Here is a 19,365-nt window from a genome sequence, read left to right on the forward strand (position 1 = left end):
GCCAGAGGTTAATATGCAATGGGTACATCCAACAAGCATAATTAATAAACTCCAGTATAAAGTGCAGTAAACATATGTCAAGTCCCATACTGAGTTTCTCTTCCTGACTCCAAAAATGTCAAAAAATGTCCCTTAGAACTGGAGCATAACATAACCAATTAGGATGACTGGATTTTCACATGTGGTTTGGGGAATCTGCTTTTTCCTGCCCTAACCAAAAATACTTATGTGATTTCTGAGGATTCTAAATGGAGGCCTGACGCCTTTCCTTTTTGATTTGCTCTTATGGCTCCCATCACTGTACCCTGTTGCAGTGATTAGAGACATTGGGGAAAGTGGTTTTTCAAAGGGAAGGGCAGGGTGGAAAGTGAGACCTTATGACAAGGCATGAATTCCTGACCTCTTTGCTTTTCTGATTTGTAGAATAGAATCCACAAAGAATCCAAAATGAGATGGATAGAGGTACATTAGAGAACTTAGAGGAGCCAGTGGAGTCTTTCCAGTCCATATCATGACATCTGACTTGAGGAGATAGCCTAATGAAATATATTAGGTTGCATATGGAATACAGGATTGTAGCCTGGCCTAGGAAGAAGAAACGGGTTTTTCTTTGTTCAAAACTGGACTTGGGCTCATGAAGAATGAAGTTGGAATTTTGCTCAGAACAACTCTCTAGCTGTGTGACACTGCAGACCAATTTTCCTCACTCATACCTCATTTTCTGCATCTGTTAAAATTGGGTTAATAGCAATAGCTAATTCCCAGGGTTGTTATGAAAATCACAAATGAGATAGCACAGGTAAAAGCAATTCACAACAATTTCAGAGCACAATATACATGTTAATTAAGGGTGAGGACTGAATAAATCAATCTACCCCTCTATTGCCCCAACATACTTAGAGTGAAGAGATGTTACATTCTGATTCCTTTGAGAGGTGAGATCATCAACCAATCACCAGAGCGGGGAACTAGGCACAAGCAATGCTTAAACACCTCTATTGCATGACCCTAATCATTTAAGGCTTTCTAGTGGGTGACAACATTCTTGAGTAATTTGAAAGCCTTAAAAGCTATTGTATGGACAGCAGTGATGTTACACAGGAAGTTTAGATTGGTTAAGGACATTTCATCACACCCTAGGTGTAGCCTATAAAAAGACAAACCAATTAAGAACTTGAGAATTTGAGCATCTGGAAGCTTAAGTGGTAGAAACATTCCAGATGGGACCGCAGAAAATCAATTGCTTGCTGGGCCAAGGTGGGAGATGCAGAGCTCTGAGCCTGAGCATGGACTCCACCTTTGGCTCTGCCAACTTGCACTTGGCTGGAGGAGGACCATCCAACCTTTAAGGACTTGGGCATTCCTGTCAGTGTCCTACTAGGGTCTCCGGAACAGCTATAGAACAGGGTCTCTATCTGCACATTGGGATGCACTTGATACGGAAAACAGTCAAAACTATACATCAGCAAAAAAACTCTACTACAACTAAGAGGCACATGTTGAAGACTCCATCAAAGAATGTGCCAGCAGCTGTGTTACCCTTTTGCTCTATGTGCAGAGCATGAGGTCAGTCCAATTCCCCCTGGACTCTATGTACATTACTTGTGGGATTGTGTCACATATTTATGAGGGACAGTTTTCTGACAACTAAATGCCGAAGAAAGTGCTTTTTTAAAAATCTAATTCATCCTGGCTGACTCCTTGATATCAGCAGATAATCACGGAGGGGGCATACAAAGGAAGGGGCTTATTGGCTGTAGCTAGTAGCAATATTTAACATTTATCTAGTTATTTCCCATGTGGCTGGCACTGTGCTAAGGGCTTTACAATCTTGATTTCATTTGATCCTCAAAGTAACCCTGGGATATAAGTGCTATTATCATCCCCATTACAGATGAGGAACTGCAGGCAAAGGTGACATGACTCATTCAGGATCATACAGTTAGTAAGGGTCCGAGGCCAAATTTGAACTCAGGACTTTCAGTCCCCAGGACTAACTCTCTATCTACCATGCCCCTATCAATAGCATTATAAAGCCAACCCTAACACTCAAGGCTCTTCCTAGAGTCTTCAGTAGATTTGTTTTCATCCTCTGGGGACCCAGCCTGCCAGTGCAAATGAGAACTGAGGGAATCCTTCCCAGCTGATGCCCTAATCTGGGCCCAGTAACCTCTTTCTGTTCTTTAACCAAAAAAGGAAGTAGCTAAGGAATTGTTCTTGTTGTTCAGTCATTTAGTCATGCCTGACGTTATTTACTAGCTATGAGACCCTAGACAATTCGCTTCACTTGTCTGCCTCAATTTCTTCATCTGTAAAATGGGGATAATAATGGCATCTGCCTCCCAGAGTGGCTGTGAGATTTAAATGAGATAAAGGTTGTAAGGCACTTGGCACAATGCTAGGCACATACAAAGCACCACAGAAATGTCAGTTACTGTTATTTGCTATAGCAAAAAACCCCTCCCTTTGTTTTTCCCTGGATTAGCTTTTAGAAAGAAGTGTGATTGTGGCATTTACCATCCCATACAAGTTTGTGACACAATCCCACAAGTACCTATAGAGTTCAGAGCAAATTAGGACTGAGCTTGTCCTCTGTACATGTGGCAAAGGGATAACCAACTCCTGGTAAATTCTTTGATGGAGTCTGCAACATGTTCCTCTTACAATCTATGACCCCGTGGACTATGGCACGCCAGGCCCTTCTGTCATCCACGGTCTCCCAAAGTCTGTCCAAGCTCATGTTATTGCTCTCAGAATGTTATCTATCCAGCTCATCCTCTGCTGCCCCCTTCTCCTTTTGCCTTCAATATTTTCCAACATCAGAATCTTTTCCAGTGATTCCTGTTTACTCATTATGTGGCCAAAGTATTTACGTTTTGGCTTCAGTGTTTGTCCATCCAATGAATAGTCTGACATTAAAATGTTGCAGGCTAACATTAAAATGTGGGTCGACAGATTGTGAGAGGTCCCATCTCTTGAGCACCACGCACCAGGTAGGGGATTGTACGCAGTATGATCTCAACAAGCATTTGTAGGTTTGAAACACTTGATCACAAATAAAAATGAAATGGAAAATATGACACTTGGGAAAGGTGGGGTGGGAAGGCGGAATAGCTTGGGAAATCCCACACAGAGATGTTACAGACATTGTGGGTCCATAAAGAAGAAGAAGAAGAGAAGCACCAAGAGATGAAATATATTTAGTAAGATATTGCAAATGGAGGAAGATATTGCATAGGAGGATCATAAAGGACATGACTGATGGGTAACTAGAAAGGGGCACTGGCTGCTCATGTGATGCACAGCCTATGTGCATGAATGGCACCCAGAAAATGCCAAAGCCATTAGAAGAAGATCCCAGGCATGGGGTTGTAGAGAATACGAATACAAAGGAGACTGCAAATTAAGAGCTATACAGAATCTGAAGACTTGGATGGCTCGGGACTATTCCATCTGTGTAGATGAATACTAGCATGACCGCCTTTCCTTCTAAATATTGAAGAATCACTCTCCATCTGGGAATTTGGCGTCTTGTACAAAATAGGCACTTAATAAAGATTCAATTGAATTTTGGGGGAAGGAACCCAAGAGTCAGGGTAATCACTGTCTCATGCGATGAAATGGGTTCCAATATACTTGACACTATTTGTCTGGGAAATTGGCCTCAAGGCAAGCTTAAGAGGATGGACTTCAGACACAAAAACTCATACTAGGGAACCCCCAAACTCATTAAGTTGTCAGTTGACTCAAAGTTGCACATCGTTTCAAACAATTGCCATCCTCTTGCCAGATAGATGGCCTATTGTTTTATAAACATCTCTCTGATAATCCCAACTTGGTTAATTCAAGTTCTGGAGCTTTTCCAATCTTCACATCTCCAATTAATGAGGTTTTACTTGTAGTAACAGAGTTTGAGAGGCATACAGACACTCAAATGAGGTAGATCCACATTCCTCTCCTAAACCATTCGTTGAAATGGAGCCATTCAAGGAGGAGAGAGTGTCTTCAGCTAGTCTTCCACTTGCCTGATTCTTTTCTCCCACGCACAGGGCTTCTAACTCTAAAGTCTTAAATTTCAATTAACAGTCTGTGCCTTTATATTTAAAAACCTTCAAGGAGCCATGATTTCATCAGAGCGGGCACATCCTCCACCCAGGCACATTAGTAGTTTTGCAGCAGACAGCAGATTGTTACCAGGGGGTAATCAGTACATTACCACCACCACTACCCTCTACCTAAGGGGGTGCTGAGAAAATGGAGAACATTTCTATGCTCAGAAGAATAAAATCATCTGGTGACTGGAGGGATGATTTTCCTCTCATATGATTTGGGGTTAATGCTTAGACAACAAGTGAGCTATATATTCCTGGGCCCCAAGCACCAGACTCTCTGGATTGGCAGGATGTAGAAGAGTTTTGTCTCCCCTCCACCCAGAGTCTTTGAGAACACCATGTTACCTCCAGGTACAGTGAAGCATCAAACCATTAGAGAAATTAGAGAATCACAAAATCATAGACCCTATTAAAGGATATCAGAAAGCGCCCTTTGCAGCGGGAAATCCATGCATCTCCTACCATGGATTCCAAGAGTCTATATAATGCAAGAGTCTATTACCCAGGTCATGATCCAGGCTGAGGCTATTTCATTATTATCTACTGGAAAATCCTGAAAAATGATTACGCTTGAATTGAAGGTAGGCATTCAGGTCAAATGAGGGTTCCCCAAATTTTCTAGGACAGGGTTGGAGAATCTGCAGCCTCAAGGCCACATGTAGACCTCTAGTTCCTCGGTGCCTGTCCTCTCAGAGCCCGGCTACCTACACACTGTCCTAAGTTTCACTGGGGACACAAAATAAGGCAAAATCCAGTTTCTGCCCTCAAGGAGCTTATATTCTAATGTGGGGGACAATTTTTATATAGTTACTACATGATGAATACATTTGAAAAGATGTTTTTCTGTAGAGTGTAAGCTATTGAAGAGTGGGGGCAGTTTGGACTGTTTTGTTTCTTCAGGGTCTCCAGCACATACCAAAAGCTTCATAAAAGCTCACCTTTGCAGATTGATTGAACTAACTTTAATCTAGCAAAAGTTGGTTGAGGCAGCTGGTTAGGTTGAAAACTGGTTTAGAGCTCTCCATTTAGGAACCAGCCAAACTGCCAAGAGAATTAAACATTTCTGCCGAAGATGACTTAAAGCTCACCACCCCTCTCCACCCCAGGTTCACCACTGGAAGAAGGCCAGAAAGAGCATGTCCCAGTGATGCGCGCCCATTGAGCATCCAGAGTTTACCTGAATTCGAGCATCTCTGCCTCCCTAGAGCAGGTCCCATGGTCCTCTGAGTTCCCCAGAATTTTGCCCCCTACCAACAAATCCTGGAAAGATGGCAAAGCAAGAGGTATCCAAGCAGTGGTTTGACCCTCACTAAAATAACTCATACAAAATAAGGTCCCAAAATATAGAAAAAGAAAGAGGGAACATCAAAGAATCTATCCCAAGGTTATTTTTGCTGAAAAAAATAACTGGAAGGTCTCACCAACCTTTTTATTCCTGTAAGATTACATCAACTCCTCACACCTCCTTAGCACCTCCTGAGCATGGGACTTCTTCCCATATCCTCCAATTAAGGGAGGACCTTAGGGCCTTCATTTCATAAGTTCACCCCAGCTGCAGAACTACATTATACCAGGCCAGGACTTCTTCCTTCCTCTTCGCACCCCACTCCTCCTTTGGGCTATATTTCCCTTTGTAGTCCCAGAACTCAGCACAATGCCTGGCACAGAGGAGACACTTTTAAAAAAGTTTATTGACTATCTAACTAACTTTACGCCTTCAGTCCCCCAGCTGCCCTCTTGAATGTGGGCCTTGGGCAGCCCTGTGACCTCTGTGGCAATTTCAATTCTTAATTTTCTTGTCGTTTAATCATTCAGTTGTGTCTGACGCTTTGTGACACCATGGACCAAAGCATGCCAGTCCCTTCTATCCCCCGCTATCTCCCAAAATCTGTCTAAGTTCATGTTCATTGTTTCCATGATAGTATCTATCCATCTCATCCTTTGCTGTTCCCTTCTCCTTTTCCTTCGGTCTTTTGTAACATCGGAGTCTTTTCCAATGAGCCCTGTTTTCTCATTTTGTGGCCAAATTGTTTGAGCTTCGGCTTCAGTATTCCACCTTCCAGTACGTAGTTTGAATTAATTTCTTTAAATATTGACAAATTTGATCTCCTTGCTACCCAAAGAACTCTCAAAATTCTCCAGCACCACAATTCAAAAGTGTGGCTGCACTCAGCTTTCCTTATAGTCCAACTCTAACAGCCATACACTGCTACTGGAGAAACCATAGCTTTGAGTCTATGAACCTTTGTCCAAACTCTGCTCTAGGGAATGATTTTCTGACTTCACCCCTTGGTAGTCTTCCAAGAAGGTCCTTTTCCCAGGACTAAGGCAGTAGAGTTGTTCTGGGTAAACCAGCAGCCCCCCACCATCACCACCACACACCTACATACCTTCTGGATGGGAGTGGGCAGTCCTGCCAAGGAGATAACCGCTAGCTCCTAAGAGGAGTTCCACTAGCAAAGCAAGTTGAGGCTCTGAATCAGCACTCAGGCCCAATATGAGGAAGGTAGTTGGTTTTGGAAAAGTGTGGAGGTAGGGGACAAGAAAAAGGAAGGAGGAAAAGCATAGAAATGAAACAATATTGATGGTTATAGTGGAAAGGACCTGTGATTTCATGAGTTTGGGGTTATGGTATTAAACAGATAGAAATGGGAAGTCACTAAATTGAAGATAATGCAGATCACATATTCACTTAGAAAATCATATGTTAACATTATCTGTGTTCTGTGGCATTTTGAGTTATTTTGTCCAATATTTCACAATTCCATTCTAACCTGGTTCAGGCTGCACCCTGGGGGTTACAGGTAAGGTGCTGCCTTGGGCTGTGTATTTGACACCTCTGCTTTAACATGTGGAAATGAAACTCCCTGCCCCCTTCCAGTGCAGACTAGCCCTTTCTCAGCAAATTAGTGTCTTATTACCTAAAGCACTGAGGGGTTAAGTGACTTCACTAGGATCAGAGTCAGCATGTGTTGTCTGAGGAAAGACTTCAGCTCTAGTCTTTCTGGCTTTGAGGTGCACATGGTCTTTACACACTTCATCATCCTGCCTCTTCAGGACTGACCACAACTTTTTAATAAAGATTAGCACAAAACAAGTAGTCAGTAGGAGTGACAGACAGAAAGATTAAAAAAAAAAGATTTAGGTGCAAAGGCTTTTAGGAATCCATCTCTTAGCAATGTTTGGCAGCCCCACCTCCCCATGCCTAGCCCCTGGGGACAGTCTAGGGCCCAGAGGAATTCAACTGGATAGAGGATTGTAGAGGCACAAGAGTCAAACTGGCAGATATAGAGAATGGGCCTTAATCAGGGGATCACCTGGAGTGTCCAAGCTTCAGCATCCCCTATGGTCCCCTCTGCTCTCAGAGGGAAACAGACCTCATCCATCCTCAGAGGTCTGGGAGAACAGAGACTCAACAAACATTTATTAAACTCCTACTGGATGCCACATTCTGTGCTATTTACTGGGGATAAAAAAATGAAATAGACAACAGGAAATGGGGGAGGGACCTGACAGCCCTGGGCCTCCACGAAGGAAAGACTTGCTGAAAGAAGTATGTTTTCCACAAGAACACCAGAATAAGATGAGCAGAGTGACTGATAAGGCAGACAAAAGGAAATTGAGGAGAAGAAATAAGAGATGAATGAACATTCAAAGAAAACAGCAGTCTCAGCGGACAACTTCTTTGCAAAAAAGCAATTGAGTCAAAATCCCCCAAGGAAGTAGATAACATCAAAACAAATTCTGCAAAGCTCTCTGTAGCAACAACAGAGCAGTTCCAACAATCTCAAGGATAGTTCAGAAGAGAAAAGAATTATGTGAAAATCACAAAGAAATAAAGACAGAACAAAGCAACCTAAAAGGATAAATCAGCACGTCTAAGCAGAAATTAGTGCATTTAAAATAAAAGGCAGAACCACATAATATAACTGTAGCTTTTCTACAAAGGAGAAAGCAAAATTAGAAAAAAATGGAGGAGGACAAAGTCAGGAGAAATAATAGAATATAAACAAACACATGAACTCTACAAAACAAGAAAATAACCTTGCAAAGGGAACATGAAGAAATAAGCTGGGCTTCTGGAAAAGGGGGAAAAATCATGAAAAAGAAAAGCTTAACAAAGAATTAAAAACCATGGAGAAAAAACACCCAGAAACATTGGAATTATTTGGTAAATTGCAGTTTGAGAGAATCTCTAAATATAAAGACAAATATAGGTCAAGTTTGACTCAACAAAAAAATTCCATTGTTGAGTTTCAAAATTATATTATAATAATAATGATAATAGCTAATGTTTATGTAACACTTTTAGGTTTGCAAAGTTTTAGATAGACAGATACATACATACATACATACATACACATATATACATACATATACATGGCTAACTAGTTATAGATATATGTATATGTATATCTATATTTCTATCTCTATATAGACATCTACAGCCACATCCACATCCGTATCTATATCTATGTCTATATCTCTACATCTACATCCACATCTGTATCCATATCCATATCCATATTTATATCTCTATGTCTATCTCTGTCTCTATATCTATCTGTCCATACGCATGCATACACACACATATATACATATACTGATTTGATCCTCACAACAACAGAACAAGGTAGGTACTGTTATTATCATCACCATTCTACAGATAGGAAAGCAAGGCTAAGAAGGGCTGCCAAGAAACCACAGGGAGGAAGAGTTTCCAATTTTCAGGAGATCAGTCTCTGTAAAATGTGATCATACATCTTGGTACCAAATCTCACTCACCGAGAGAATGAATTGATGACCACGGGGAGGCACATGTCAAAGAAGTTTAACCAGGAAAGGATTAGTTTCCTAGCTTCAAGGGGAGGATGTCCCGGTATCATAGGCAATAAGTAAGGAGGAAAGACAAACATCAGGCTTAGCCCACCTGGACAAGAGCTATAGCACAGCTCTCACTGAACCCTTATATCTTCTCTGACTATGGTGTGTTCCTGGGAATAGATTCCAGAGAGTCCCAGAAGGTTTATGAAGTAAAGGGGGGAGGGAAGGGGGCACAATGAAAATCCCACTTTTTGGAAAGGAAAACTCAAAATGAATATCTCTGAAATAGACAAATAAATGAAGTGAGTGTGGAGTAGCCAAGATGGAGTACTGTATTCCAAACTGAGAAGAGGAAGGCTAAAAGAAAGGAGGAGGGGGAGAAAATGAAGAACAATTGGAGTAAAATCAATTTGGGAGCAGACTCTGTGCTAGGATAAAAGGTGATCTGGGGGAGGGGAACACATTCTGATGAGCACTAGCCAAACAAACTGCATGTGATAAGTGATGATGTAAAAGAAAATGGATTTTGTTCATGCAAACATATAGAAAATATACATATATTTTATACAAACATATACATATATACACCTTCATGTATTTAATTGAAGAAAGCATGAGTATAACCATCAAAAGGGAAAATGTGAATGGATTAAACTTCCCAATGAAAAATTCAAAGAGCAAAGGATTGGGTAAGAAAAGAAAAGTCAAAAATCTATCGCATACGTCCCTTTAAAGCTCTCTCTAGACATATAGAAAGCCTGTGAAAATGAAGCAATGGAAAAAAATCTATTATGCTGCAGGTAACTAAAAAAATCAGGATTTGCAAACTTGATCTTAGATAAGTCAACAGTGAAAATGAACAAATGTGTCTCAAGAGAGACACAGGGAAAATGCATTATTCTTAAAGGTACCACAGACAATGCAGAAAAGCCCATTTTAAATAGGCTCATGAATTTACATGCACTCCTCTTTGTTTAAGCCCTCATTGCCTCTCACCTAGAGTGACTACTGTCATAGCCTCACAGGCTTCCAGTCTCAAATCACTCTCCACTTTAATCCACCCTCCCCACAAGCAGCTGCCAAAGTTGTTTACCTAAGCACAGGTCTGACCGTGTCACTTCCATACTCAATTAACTCCAGTGGCTCCTTATTATTTCTAGGATCAAATATATAAATTCCTCTTTACGATATTTAAAGCCCTTCCAAAAGTGGCCCCAATTGACCTTTAAGCATAGTAACACATTACTTACAAGATCACAGAATAATCATGATAATTGTAACGGTAAAATGACATCATGATGATGAGGCCAGAGGGAATCTCAGATGTCATCCAGTCCAGATCTCTCATTTGACATATGTGGAAACTGAGGCCCAGAGCAATTTCCTGAAAGGTCATAATCCAGCCATACCAGGTTTCTTACTGTTGCTCATACATTTCGGTATACTTGCCCTAGCTGCCTGCCCATGCCCCAAATATTCCTTCCTTACCTTTTGCTCTTTTAAGATCCATAATTTCCTTGACTATTCAGCTCAAGGGCAACATTTAAAATATGAAATACCTTTATATTCTTGCAGATGTTGTTCATTGCCTTGCTCGCCAATGTTACATGTACTTGGTGTGCTACTCACATATGCCCACATCTTTGTATATTCACTTCTGTGATAAATTACAAGCTCCTTGAAGGCAGAGAGATAGTTATATTTTTATCTTCCTATCTCCAGCACCTAACAGGTAACACCTAATGTAACACTTGGCACATAATAGAGATTTAATATTTTTTTATTAATTGATTGGCACCAAATGCCATAGCAATCACATCCTTAAAAGAAAAAGCTAAATGAATTGGAAAAAGACATTGATAGTAAAAACATTAATGGCAGAGGACCTTCATATTCTTTTCTCAGTGTTAGGTAATATCTATGCTTAGTAACTGTGAGGAAGAGGAAACGGTGATGTACACTGAAGAATGGTCAGATAAGCTGGAGGAGAACTGTAGTAGATGTGTAACATGTGGAGGACTTAGGTGACCTCTTAATCTCCTTCCAGCTCTAAGAGTATGAAAGAAGAGAATTTTAAGATAAAGGACATAATAATGTCTACTTCTTCCAAACAAGTCAAGTAGGATGAAGACTAAGAAAAGGTGGTTATATTAGGTGAACAATGGGTCAATCATGACCTCGGACTGAACTGTTTTAATAGAGAGGGTTGATATCAGAACTCAGAGCATAGAAAACTCTAAGTCTGCAAGTAAAAATCAGGAGGGAACCAGGCTTCCAACTAGTAGTGGGGGGACCAGGGTTGAATGAAGGTTCTTTGGTATGTTTTTTCTAAGATATTGGAAATTCAATCATGTCAATTAAGCAGAATGGAAGGATGTACCAGCCAAAATATTGAATATATAAAAGACAATGGAGAGGGATAATTGGAGGAAGAAGGTCGGAAAGGAGGGAAGAGGGGGTGAGATTAGGAGTACAAGGAACTTTACCAGGAGAAGGGGAATACATGAGAAGGAAGAAAGAGTTCAAGAAAGTCTATTGGACCAACCCGTGTTAATCACTACTTGTAGCAAAGCTGAAGGCTAAATGTCAATTGACTTTTCCTTTTAGGAGAATACCAGAGTCTGTGCTCTGGAGCTGGAGAAAAGAGAAACCTTTTTTTAATTCCCCAAAGGAGGATGAGAAGTGACCAACTCCATTAAATTTTAGCATCTTGATTTATGGCCAGAAGTTATGGAGTGCTATAACATCCAAATATCTTAAATCAAAGAGCAAGAGAGAGGTGTATGGTGGGTGTGAGGAGACTTCAATACACTACAACAAGGGATAAGAAAGGTATGACAAAAAACAAAGACTTCAAGGTCATCAAGAGACAGTGAAGAGTATCAAACAGATGAGCTGCACACTCCCTTCTCAAGGGAGGGAAGAGGTTCTGTCAAAATAACCTATCCAGACAGACCAGGCAAAGTGGGGAAAACCTCCAGCATGAAGAGTTCCCTATCATCCTGCCTCCATCCCGCACTTACGTCTCTTACAGTGGTCTGGGCCACCCCAGAACCCATCTAGGAAAGCCAGGCATCAGGAAAAACTGCCACCACTTAGGGACCCTTAGCCTCTTGAGTTGCAGCATTGTCCCATCTGCCTATCTGCTCACAGGGAACGCATGATACGGGAGTCAGCAATGGCATTCCTTCTGATGAGCTGGAGGACCATCAGCCTCACCATCTGTGCTACCATCGCTCCGAGCTATGCTTTCTTCCCTCTCTTTCCTGTCCTTCACTGCCTCGATTTATGTCACTTAAGGACCTCTGAGGACATCCATCTTGTTACACACCCTTAGGCCTCTTGGTTTGTTCCATCTGCCCTGCAGCTGGGATTGCTTTTATGTGTTGTCTCCCTCAGTAGAGCTTACATTTCTAGAAAGCAGGAAGTTTCTCACATTTTCTAGTTTTCTCCCAGCACTTAGTATATAGTAAATATTTAATTAATGCTTCTACAACTACAGATTCCTTGAAACAGATGGAAATATGACATACACACTTATACCCCTAGACCTGCAAATCCACCTATTGTGATGAACTTTCAGAGGCCTTCTACAAGAATTGTAGGGAAGAGGTGTCCAACATGCATAGACCAAGGCTCAGAACCAGATTAAAATGCAAATGGAAAATAATTAACAAAATAAATAAAATACAATAAAAGATAGATAACATGAATATGTGGTTTTCTAATTAAATATGTACCCTGTAGGGATTCTTGTGTTTGGTAGAATGGTGCCTATTCCTATTTTTGTTTGAAACCATCACTACAGAAGATGGGCAGCCATAAATAGTTTATGAACTAAACTAGTAGAGAGAACATCCAAGGCTCTATTGGCATATGGGACATTGGTGCACTGAGTGAAGTCTTATAGAGATTCATAAGATAAGTTACTCCAAGCCCATGACCCAAGTTTCCAAAAGGGAATCAAGTTCTCCTGGATTTTCCCTTGGATAATTTTGCTCTTTCTATTATCCTCTTTAAAAATTCATCTCTTGGTCTCTTTTTCTCTTATAGTACAAGATTTCTGGGCAGCTTAGCAACACACAAACAACACAGAATGACAGAGTTTGAGAGCTGGGAGGACATCAGTGCTCATCAATACAATCCATTCTCAAAAAGCAGAATCTTCATTACAATAGAGCCGACCAGTGCTAATCCAGTCTCAAGTGAGGCAGAATCCATTATCTGACAAAGCAGCCCACTACATTTTGGGGTAGCTCTGATTGTTTAGATATTTCCCTGATATAAAGTGTGAATTTGCCCCCTTTCATCATCTACCCCTGCTCTTGGTTCTGGCCTTTGGGGCCATGTGGAACAAGATTATTCCCAGCTCAACCTGATATCCTTACAACCATTTAAGACCACTATCATGCCCTGACCCCCATCATCTCTTCTTGAGGAATGGTAGGATGGGCTAGGCTTAGAAATCTTGTAGTATTATAGTCATCTTAGTCAAAATGGGGCATCTAGTATTGGATTTGTAAACTTCCGTCTTAATGCATGACTTCTGATGGTGGCAGATTAAAGACAAATTCTTCAAACAGGAAACAAAACTAAACATTTTGGGGCTTCAAAGATGAAAAATGAATGCCGAAGCAATGGAGAATCTAAAGGTAGAAAACCAATGATCACAACGGAAAGAGACCTTGAGCTCACCTGTGTTCAGAGACAAAGGGTGTATTTGCAGACAGGAAACACGATCATTCCTTTTACCGGAAGAGCAATGTCACTGCTCACATGGGAGTGTAACCCTCAAAGGCACTACTACCAATTACCCACACTAGAAGTCTCAAGACACAAAAACATTTCACAGAAAATGACCCCAGAGTCGCTCAATGCAGATGTCTCTGCTGTGGTGCTGGAGTGGGAACATGAATTGCACCCACATCTATCTAATGCTACTAAAAAGAGTAACATGAAGATAAAGCCAGGTACCTGTTTGTTGGCTTAGACTAGAGAGAGCTCCCCCCACCCCAATTCAGCATTAGATTGAATTTGTTTCTCTCTCCTGAAGTGCCTTCACTAACTCCCCAGAATATTAAGAGAGTGATTAAAATGAACTATAATTTCCCCAATGACAACATTTATCATTCAACATATTCTCTAGGGGATAAATGCTACTCATCAAAAATGTGTTTTCTCTGTAAAATATTTGAGGCTAGGAGAGTTTATCTTTAGCCTCATGCATCAAATGGGAAAATGAGAGAGACTATGAAATTGTTGGTCCAATTTTATTGTAATCCCTATTCAAAGAGAAAAAAACCAGCATTTTTTCCCAGCAGTAGAAGTTGCTTAAGGATAAAATTCCCCTTGTTTTACAGATTTTTTTCTAACCCTTCATATCTGAGGAGAGAAGGATCTTCAATACTTTTTTGAGTTATGCCAGAGGTAGAGAGAGCAAGGTCCAAACTTGTGGAGAACTCCCAGCATGTAAATTCCTAACACTAATGTAGATGGGCCGCTCTATCTTAACAGTCTCAAAGAGTTGTCTGGGTCACCGAGAGCTTGTATCTTGCTCATTTCTAGTCGGATGGCTGGTTTGTCTCAGTGGCAAGACTTGAACTCAGATCTTCTTCTTCCCAAAGCATATCATTCATCCATTGAAGTGTACTGCCATGGAAGGGCAAAGATGCAGTCCATTGTTGCCTGCCCTCCACAGACATGGGTGTTGATAAGGTGTGAAGATTCATCAGAGGTCCAGAAGTAACATCAGACACGTAGGTCACAACATGCATCAGGTCACAAGTGGCCTCACTTAAATCCAATTCACTTGCAAATCATGACATCTCCTTCCTGATGTCATGTCCTCTTCAAGAACAAAGGACAAACAACAACAAACAACATGTAATTAATTCACCCATAAGATTCACATTTTAATGCAGTCACTAAGAGTACTGCTCTAACATGTTCATTGTCACGCTGGAATGGCTGAGCTTGACAGAGGACTTCATATCAGGCAGAAAAATGAGTGTGACCATATGGAGTAGATGCAGAATGGTAAAAGGGCTGAATTTGGTGTCAAAGGCCTCAAATCCCAAGTCTTTCATTTACCTACTTATGACTTTGACCAAGTAGAGGAAAATGCTGGGTGGCTGTTTTTCTCATCTCTGAGATGAGGAGGGGTAAGACAACATGGCTTCACAAGTCCCTTTCTGCTCAACAGGTATGCTCCTAAGGAGCCCATGTTCTTTAGCAAGCTGTACCAGGAATATCTAGAATCAGAGATGCAATGCCTAAATCATTAATAAGATGGACTTATGGAGCCAACCAGGGTCAAACCTCAACTATTTGTGCAGTTACTTCAAATGTCTGTCTTTGAAATACCTGTGGAAGGGATTTTTTTTAAGACAGAGGATTACTTTCTGATTAGCAATATGCCTTTCTCTTTATTCTCAGTGAGCAATATTCTACTGTTTGTTTCTGTTTGTCCTTCATCCTCAAAGAGGGCATAACGTCAGAAAGGAGATGTCATGACTTGCAAGTGAATTGGATTTAAGGAAGGCAGCCTCACTTTCTCCTCCAGAATCATTTGCATCCAGTGCATCAGAGAGGCATATGTAGGAGAGACCACTTGTTGAATGAGTGTCTTTATCAAATGAATTATTAATATAACCTACCGAAAATAAACACTTAATTCCACAAGTTTTTGATTCCAAATTTTCTCCCCCCCCTCACCCGCCTAAGACAGCATGTAATCTGATATAGGTTCTACATATGCCTTCACATTAAACTTATTTTCCCAATAATCAGGTTGTAAAGAAGAATTATAACCAATGAAATGAACCATGAGAAAGATGAAACAAAACCAAAAATTAAATTTAAAAAAAGAGAGCAAAGAGTTTGCTTCAATCTGCATTCAGACTCAATAATTCTTTCTCTGGATGTGGATAGCCTTTTTCATCATGAGTCTTTTGGAGCTGCCGTGGACTTTGCATTGTTGAGAGAGCCAAGTCTGTCAAAGTTAGTCATCACAGAAGCAATGTGTCTATGGTTGTTTATAATGTTCTCCTGGTTCTGCTCCCTTCACTCATCATCAGATCCTATAAGTCTCTGCAGGTTCTTATGAAGTCCATCTGCTCCTCATTTCTTACAGTACAATAGTATTCCATTATATTCATATACCACAATTTGTTTAGCCATTACCCAATTGATGGGCATCCCCTTGATTTCCAATTCTTTGTCACCACAAAAAGAGCTGCTATAAATATTTTTGTACATATGAGTCCTTTCACCCGTTGTATGAACTCTTTTGGGATACAGCCATAGAAGTGGCATTACTGGGTCAATGGGTATGCATATTTTTATAGCCTTTGGGGAATAGTTCCAAATTGCTCTCCAGAGTGGTTGGATCAGTTCACAACTCCACCAACAATGCAATAGTGTTCCAATTTCCCCAGCATTTATCATTTTCCTGTTTTGACATGTTAGCCAATCTGACAGGAGAGATGTGGTACCTGAGAGTTGTTTTGATTTGCATTTCTCTAATCAATAGCGATTTAGAGCATTTTTTTCATATGACTATAGATATCTTTAATTTCTTCCTCTGAAAACTGCCTGTTCATGTCCTTTGACCATTTATCAATTGGGGAAAGACTGTATTCTTATAATTTGACTCAGTTCCCTGTATATTTTAGAGATGAGACCTTTGTCAGAGACACTAATTGTAAAAATTCCTCCCCAATTTTCTGCTTCCCTCCTTATCTTGGTTGCATTTGGTTTGTTTGTACAAAAAATTTTCAATTTAACATAATCAAAATTATCCATTTTTCATTTTGTAATGCTCTCCATCTCTTGTTTAGTCATGAATTCTTCCCTTCTCCATAAGTCTGACAGGTAAACTATTCCCTGGATTCCCAAGTTGCTTATAGTATCAGCCTTCATATCTAAATCGTGAACCCATTTTTGACTGTTTTTGGTATTTGGAACAAGATATTGGTCTACGCCCAATTTGTGCCATACTATTTTCCAGTTTTCCAAGCAGTTTTGGTTAAATAGAAGTGCGACTCTTTGGGTTATCAAAGAGTAGATGGCTATATTCATTGACTACTGCGTCTTGTGTACCTAAGCTATCCCACTGATCCACCACTCTATTTCTTAGCCGGTACCGAGTAGTTTTGAGGACTGCTGCTTCATAAAGCAGTTTAACATCTGGTAGGGCTAGGCCTCCTTCCCTAGCATTTCTTTTCATTACTTCCCTTGATATTCTGGATGTTTTGTTCTTCCAGATGAATTTTGTTGTTATTTTATGTAGCTCTATAAAATAATTCTATGGTAGTTTGATGGATATGGAACTTGGACTCAGAATCTTGCCAGCTGTGTGGCCCTTGGAAAGTCACTAAACCTCTGTCTGACTCAGTTTCCTGATCTATAAAATGGGAATAGTAATGGCGCCTACCTTCTGGGATTATTGTGAGGAGCAAGTAGGATAATATTTGTAAAACACTTCCCGTTGTGCCTGGAACATAGTAGGTGCTATATAAATCCTCATTCCCTCCCCTCCTCCTCCTCCTCCTCCTCCTCATCATCATCATCGTCATCATCATCATCATCGTCGTCATCATCGTCATCATCATCATCATCATCATCATCATCATCGTCGTCATCATCATCGTCGTCGTTATTAACCTTATTGTCCTAGTCACTGTACCGACACAATCACCAGCACCCTAGTTTAGGCTCTAATTAACTCTAGCCTTGACTATTGCAATAGATTTCTGATTGGTTCCCCTGTCTCCAGTCTCTCCCTTCTCCAATCCATCCTGTGTCCATCCAAATGGATATTCCTACAATCCAAGCCTAGCCATTTCACCACCGTCTCTCCCACACACTGTCACTAAAAACTTTCCAATGGTTTCCAGTTGTTGCTGAGATAAAATGCAAGTCTCTGAGTCTGATAATTGAAAATGTCTACAATCAGTGTTTGGCCCACCTCTCCTTCTCTATTGCATCTGATTGGGTTTCACACATTCTCCATTCAAGTCAAGCTGGCCAGCTAGCTCTTCTATGGCAAGATAATACAGCTCTTACCTCTGTGCCTTTACATAGGTGGTCCATCATGTCTGGAAGGCCTTTCCTCCTCACCTCTGCCCACTCAAGTAGAATTAAGGTTCCCCAGTCAAAAATCATTCCAGGTGCCATCTCCTATACCAGACCTTCTTGATGACTCAAGCATCCCATTGCTAATACTGTCTCCCTCTTGACATTACAGTTGATTCTTATCATTCATGGTAGTTATGGTCTATAAAGTTGCTGAAAACACTGGATTGGTTAATACCAAACCTTTGCTTCTAGAGAGATACAGGGTTAGGCTCCTGTAAGCCTCTGGTCACAACATTCACTTTCCAGAACGGCTCCATATTGATAAAGTATCTCCTCTTCTATTTTCTGGATATTCAATATTGTGGATTCATGAACAATTGAAGTCCTGGCCAACAGCACTATGGCTCATGTCTGAACAAAGCTGATCTATCACCCATAATTTTTCCCATAAAATGCATCACAGTCTTCTTATGCATGGGAACACTAGACAGCTCCTCAGCACTATGCTCAAGGACTATTTTAAATGTTGAAATCATCAGCAAAAAGGAGAAAAATGCAAAAAAGTGACAAAAAATAGCCTTCAAAAAGGACACTTGTTATAGAATGAAGGATGAACAAAGAAGATGGAGCATTGCCTTATTTGACCCAGCTGAGAACATGTACAATGGCTGACTCATTTTTTTCACAGCTCTGCACATGTCATGAGTGACCAAAGTGCATGAGTATTGATGTGGGGGTTTCAAATGAATTTTAGCAAGTAGGTGATGGAATCTGCAAATAAGAAGCATCAGCTGCACTTTGTTTTTGTATTTGGAGCAGCTGGATCTCTGCTCTAAGTAGAAGAAAATCCCCACAAGGGCTAGGCATTCTGTATGCTTGCATGTGTTTGTGTCCCCAGCCCATAATAGATAGGTAACATATGGTGAATTGAGTTGAACTGAATGTTCAGACAGTAGACTGTCAATATAATAGCAAGGAGCCTAAGTGAGTGGACTGCCTTCAGTTGAAGTCCATCTTTCCAGAAATGTATGACCAGCATAGGAGGCAGATTGGCCAGATATCACTAGGATGGGATCACAAACAGGAAGAGTGTTTCACTGCCCCCCCCCCCACCTCACAGAATTGTAGAGAGGAAGATGACTTTAATGACCCTATGATCCAACCCATATCACACGGAAAACCTCACTAAAAATACTGGCCAATTGTCCTCCAGCCTCTGCCTGAAAACCACCAGTAAGGGTCCTCTGCTTCCCAAGGAAGATCATTCTACCTTGAGTAATTATTGGGAAGTTCTTTTGGCCTTCAAGTTGAAATTGCCCTCATAGCACCTTTCGCCCATTACTCACAGTCC

General features: G+C 40.8%; 1 protein-coding gene across 1 annotated transcript in view; it reads right to left on the reverse strand.

Annotated features, from left to right (window-relative positions):
- The window catches only part of CACNA2D3 (calcium voltage-gated channel auxiliary subunit alpha2delta 3), a 748,342-nt gene that overhangs the window by 426,420 nt on the left and 302,557 nt on the right, over positions 1-19,365 (reverse strand). The window lies entirely within an intron of this gene.

The sequence above is a fragment of the Trichosurus vulpecula genome, chromosome 9 (genome assembly GCF_011100635.1).
Source record: "Trichosurus vulpecula isolate mTriVul1 chromosome 9, mTriVul1.pri, whole genome shotgun sequence".
In the NCBI taxonomy this organism is placed as follows: domain Eukaryota; kingdom Metazoa; phylum Chordata; class Mammalia; order Diprotodontia; family Phalangeridae; genus Trichosurus; species Trichosurus vulpecula.